General features: G+C 44.2%; 1 pseudogene; it reads right to left on the reverse strand.

Moving 5' to 3' along the window:
* Positions 1 to 1435: 1435 nt before the first annotated feature.
* LOC134372870 (immunoglobulin heavy variable 3-73-like) lies at positions 1436 to 3371 on the reverse strand (annotated as a pseudogene).
* Between the last annotated feature and the right edge of the window lie 2908 nt (positions 3372 to 6279).

A 6279-nucleotide genomic window follows, 5' to 3' on the forward strand; every position in this document is an offset into this window, starting at 1 on the left:
AATGCAAATTAAAACTACATTGAGATACCACCTTACCCCAGTTAGACTGGCTGTAATCAAAAAGATGGTGAATAACAAATGCTGGCAAAGATGGGATCAGAAGGGAACACTACTTAACTTTTGGTTGGACTGTAAATTAATACAAATACTATGGAAAGTAGTATAGAGGTTTCTTAAACAACCACACATAGAACTACCATATGATCCAGCAATCCCCCATCTCGGTATATACCCAGAGTAATGGAAATCATCATGTCGAGGGGTTACCTGCACTCCCATGGTCACTGCAGCTCTGTTTACAATAGCCAAGACATGGAACCCACCTACATGTCTATCGATGGACGATTGGATAAGAAACAGTTATATATATATATATGCCATGATATATTACACTACCATAAAAAGAATGAAATACTCCCATTTGCAAGAAAATTAATGAGCCTGGTGAAACTTATGTTGAGTGAAATAAGCAAAGCACAGAGGGATAAATGCCTCATGTGCTCACTCATATGTGTGAGCTGAGAGAGAAAGGAAGGAAGGAAAGACAGACCATGGTAGTGCCTCGGTCTTACAAATGGAGAGAACATTCCTAGGGTTACAAAGAAGAGAGGCTGGGAAAGGTGGACGGGGAGTGTGGTTGGGTACAAGTGTGTGGAGGACAAGGGGTTCAAAATTAATTTCTGGCAATGGTTATGTCCCCAGCATGAATCTGGCCCTCACATTGTGGGCACATGGGATGACAATTAGCATCGTAATTATATATATATATATAAAAGAGTTATTTCACTGGATCAATTATAAATACACAGATGACATGTTTCCATGTCTGTGATTTCTTAGGAATCATGACACAGCAACCTCACATCCTAACAACTTAGCACTTTTAGGACATTGTATCAGTGTTCTTCAACATCAGCCCTGTTGATGTTTGGGACTAAGTAAATTCCTGCAGTGGGTGCTGTCCTGAGCATTGCAGGATGATTGGCATCTTCAATGGTCTTTTTACCATAGATATCACTGGGACACCCACCCCCCCAATTGTGACAGTGAGTTGTCTTCAGGCATCACCAAATGCCTTGTGAAAATATAGCTGTGTAAATACTTGACCCCACCCAATGTCAGCATATTAGTCAGATCAATCAAAAGGAAAGGCATTGATGAACCAAGATAGGGGAGGATTCATTAGAATGAGAGTTGGAGGAGATCCATCTGAGGACGGAGGGAAGATTTGAGAGTCAACAGGAGAATGATCAATGCACTAAATGTCTATAAACTTGACAACTTACACTATGTGGTCACCTGTATTACAATCAAAGACCTTACTAAGAAATATCATTCTACATCCTGTCCTGAGAGAGACAGGTAAAGTCAGGAAGTCCTGGATCCCAAAGGGGAAAAAAAAAGTGATGTGGAAAGTGATGAAATTGACCTGGGTTTACTCTGTTGGGAGGCTTTTGGGGGGCAGGTCCTGGTGGGAAACCACAGCTTCTGAGGGAAACCCCGCCATGCCTTCCACTGCAGCTGCCCTGCGGTCCACCTGCTGGGTGAGTCCACAGTGCTCCGTGGAGGTCCCCTGCACTCCTGCAGGGGGATTTGTGTGTGGACGCACACTGCCTCTGCTTCTCTTGCACAGTACCACACAGCCATGTCCTCGGCAGTCATGGAGCTGACTGCAGGAAAAACTGGTTTTTAGACACATCTCTGGAGTTGAAGACTCAATTCTTGATGGACAGGCTGCAGTGTCATTGCTCATAAGGACAAATGTACCACATCCACTACAGCTCCTACCCAAGGGCTGATAGGATCAGTTCAAAGCAGAAACCACTGGTTGTGATAAAGAATCTGGAGATAGCACAGGTAAGGGAGAGTTTCTCCAAGTGCTTCACCACTGTTGAGCCCAACTCCTGAACCTGCACCTGAAGGAAGACACTTGGGAATAGAGAGAATCAGTCTCTTTCAGTCATGTACACTCACAGCCATCCCAAGGGACCCATGTCTGACAACTGAGACATTCTTTGGGGAGCTGTCACCAGGCAATGAAGAAGACCCAATAATCTCATCTACTTTATTTACTTATTTTGAATATTCATGAGATAGAAAGCTGATTGCCCCCCTCCTGCCCATGATGTAGGTGCTAGATTAATATTAGGTACATACTCATTACCAGAAATTGCTTTTGTACCCTTTGTCATCTTCTTTTAGACCTCAATCTTTTTTTTCAACAGAGACTTCAGTTCTGTCTGAGGAGAACGCTGTTAGCTTCCACAGACCAACAGTGGATTTTACCATAGAGACTGAGAAGAGATTTTTAAGTGAAGAATCCTGTGTCTTATAAATGGAGAGGAACTAAAATCACAAGAAATCCTGATCAGTGCAGAATCTGATGTGCACCTGCAAGGGAGGGTGGTCAGATGTAAAATCCACTGGATTAAACTGGTCTCTGAACCTGGTTCAGCCTTTTCTTGCTTCTAATCTGAGTTTCAAAGAGCATCTTTAAAGGAATACCCCACTGAGGGCTCTGCCCTGAGTCTGTCTGGTAAATACTCACAAGGTCCTCTGAGGTTCTGCAGGACTCTAATTTTGGTGACCACACCAGAGTCACTCTGATTTCATAAGTGACACTCTGACTAGTGTGCATGTGAGAATATGTCCTCCTGCTACAATGAGAGCTCTAATTCAGAGATGTCAGTGGTAAACCCAGAGGCATGAATCTAGAGGGGATTTCTGGGAAACTCTTTGATGAAGAAGAAGCCCAAGAGCACAAACATAAACCAGCACTTAACCTCCACCTGCACCTGCTCCAGGGCTGGTGCTTGCTCAGTGTGTCCTGCGCGCCCCCTGGTGGTCCTGCACACCTGGGCATGGAGGTTTGTGTCTGGGCACAGACTGACTTGCCCTCACTGTGTCTCTTGCACAGTAATACACGGCTGTGTCCTCGGACTTCAGGCTGTCCATTTGCAGATAAACAGTGCTTTTGGAATCTTCTCTTGAGATGGTGAATCTGCCTGTCACCGATGCAGCATATGCTGTGCTATAACTATTAGCTTTGTTTCTAATGAGACTGACCCACTCCAGCCCCATTCCCTGGAGCCTGGCGGATCCAGTGCATGTAGTAGCCAGTGAAGGTGAATCCAGTTCCCACACAGGAGAGTCTCAGAGACCCTCCAGGCTGGACCAAGCCTCCTCCAGACTCCGTCAGCTGCACCTCACACTGGACACCTGAAAACACAGAGACATCCTGGTCAGAAAACTGACACTCAAATCCACTGGTTTTCTCACACACATCCACTCACATTTTCAATGTTTCTTGCTCTCCATAAATCACCTTTTACAAGTGCAATAAGGAAAACCCATCTCATCCCAATGTCCATGGTGGGTTGTCTGTGTTCAGTCCCGATCACCTAGTTGGAGCACCTGGGAATCTGAGGCTGGGGATCGTCTCCCAGAGCTGCAGGGTCAGGGCTGGGCTGGTTTTCATCAGCAGAGGGAGGCCCTATTTGCACGTTCTCCTGCTATATAGCTAGACCTGGGGTGGGACAATCGTGGAGGGGACACTTCCCAGAGCAGGGGACAGTGTCCACAAATAGTTTTGTGGTGATTGAGAAAGTGTGTTTTTTTAATGGTGTGATTGTGCTGTGATATACTCTTAACACTCAACACCCTGATTTATGTTTACACAAGCACAGTAATCATGTGTGTGTATCAATGTTCCTTCCATTTTACAGATTAAGAACAAACCAAGAAGTGTAGGGGACATGTACAGTGTCCACGTGTCTTATCAGTGCCATCCACAGTGTCAGGCTGTGCTCCTCACACTGGACCATACTGCTCCCTGAACAACATCCCTGGACCTTCCTAGAGAGGTTTGCAGGACCCTTTTTCTCTAACATGAGCATGTGTGATTTGCTGCAATCTATAATTTACCTAAAAACATGGACAGAGCTAGAATCATTCAGATGAGTTTTAAGAGTCTCTGTCACTTCACACATTTTCATCTCTCTTTCTATCAGTCCTTCCCTACCCAAGTATCTGTTTAATTGCAATAACTTTATCGAAGAATAATTGACATTTATCAAACTTCACAAAAAGTGTGCAATTAATAAGTGTTGACTTAGCCAGCATGTTATCAATACAGTGAACAAATCAATTACTCTCAATATTTGTTCTTCTGTAATTTGTCTTTTTTATTCTTCCCTTACTCTACTTTACCACCAGGCAACTACTGAAATTTCTTTTTGTACTTTATATTAGTTTTAATTTTCTTGAAATCATAAAAATTGAATGACATACTATGTACTTTATCTTCTTGGCTTTTTCTACTTGAGGTACATACCTGTGAATTTAACCATCTTGTGTGTCTCAACTATTTATTGGTTGTAATGATGGGCAGTGTTCAAATTAATGAATTTAAAACAGTTTGTCTATTAAGCTGCAGATTAATATTTGGATATTTTCTGGTTTCTTGGTCCTACAAATACAGCTGCTGCTCCGCATGGAGAGGTGGGCAGCCGAGTACCTGTGTGTGTTTCTTATAATAACAACAACTTCAAACACAATCTGGAGAAGGTGAGATTTAGGAAACCTTATTCAGTTTTTCCAATAACTGAGTTTATAATACAAGCAAGGCCCCTGAAATCTGGAGAGAGACAAGAACTTTCAGGGAGAACAAGGTCGGGACATCAGCTGATCTGGGGCAGAGGCTGCTGGACGACACATCAACTAGCACCAGATCAAGCTAGAAACATGCGCGGGGTCTGTTGCAGCTGAGTGTGGTGAGCGACTTACAGTGTGAAATGCTCAGGAGCCACAGTCCCGACAGGAAACTTGTCCTGAATCCCTTTCATCTAAGGTGGGGGCAGCCACAAAAAAACTCCATTTCCCCAAGGTTTAGGCAGAAGCACTGTGGAAACAGAGCAAACCCACATTAGGAGATGAAAAAGGTATGCTTAGGACAAATTGCTGCTTGTCAAGAGTGGATTTTGGCAGCAGTGATCAGCTCACCCCCCTGTGGCTGGATGGTGGGTGTCCTCACAGGAAGAGGGCCAGGTGTCAGGTGGGTGGGATGTCAATCACCATGACCACAGGCACTCAGGGGAGGGGCTGGGACAGCCTTGCTGGGAGGAGCTCTGGTCACTTGCATTGTCTGAGCTGAGGGAAGCCCTGAGATGCACACAGGGTTCTAGAAATAGTGGAGAAGAATCGGTTAAGTTATTTATAATAAAACTCTTATTCCTTGACCTTCTGACCCGGCAGAGGAATGGCTTTCATTTAGAATTCAAACTGTTAACTAATGGAGGAAATTCTAGCACAAGTAATTACACTAATTACTGAGAGATTATTTTGGGAAATACAGAGATCCCAGCGAGGACTAACGTTTCAGAGTTTGTGGAGCCCGAGGCATGAGGACAGGTCCGATTGCATTTGACATCTCTGGATGCTAATTGTTACACTAGGAGCAGTGCGTAGAGTTGTGTGTGTAGACCGTGGGTTGTAACAAGCTAACAGGAGGATGCAACTTGCAAAGACCTGGAGGCCTCCAGGACATTCCACATGTTCAGTTTGTGATGCATAACGTGAGACACGTGGGTGGTGGTGGGATTTCTCAAGAAGTGTCTCCTGTGCCAGCTGCTAAGAAAACTAGTCGGGAGGGGTCCAGATTTGAGGCAGTTAAGGTGGTAGAAACCCTTTTGGTCGCTCTGAGCCACACAGGCTGTGTGATCCTGGTGTCTCACCCAACATCCTTTTTATCCTCCAAAGACTTTGTGCTGTGAGGAGCTCACACACAGGTCAGGGTTTTACTCTGTGAGGAGGAGACGAACAGGAAGACATGCGCTGAGAACACACTGAACCATTGCAAGGTTCTTATTAGTTACACAGACAGGAGTGTCTCTTGTCAATTTGATGATTGCAATTTTTGTGGTTAGACCTGTAAGAGGACAGCCAAGTTAAATGATAACTTCAGAGGACAAAAGTATAAAGAGATGGCAGAAATCATTGTTTCTAGACGTGTGTGCTGCACTCAATACTCTTCAATTATTTCTCTATCTGTATTCAAATTTAAAATAAGAACACTTGCATCATTTCTGCTAATTGTTACTTGTTATTTCCCCATATATGATTTCAGCTGTGATTGCTCCCTTTTTCCTAATATAGGAATTTCCATTAATAACTCTTATTTTACCTGAATATTTGGGCTCTGTTCCCTGGGGTCATTGGAGTCTTGTTGGTGCCCAGGCCACCCAGCCCACTTGCTGGTCACTCTGTGACCTCAGCCACACA

The sequence above is a fragment of the Cynocephalus volans genome, chromosome 3 (genome assembly GCF_027409185.1).
Source record: "Cynocephalus volans isolate mCynVol1 chromosome 3, mCynVol1.pri, whole genome shotgun sequence".
Classification (NCBI taxonomy): Eukaryota; Metazoa; Chordata; class Mammalia; order Dermoptera; family Cynocephalidae; genus Cynocephalus; species Cynocephalus volans.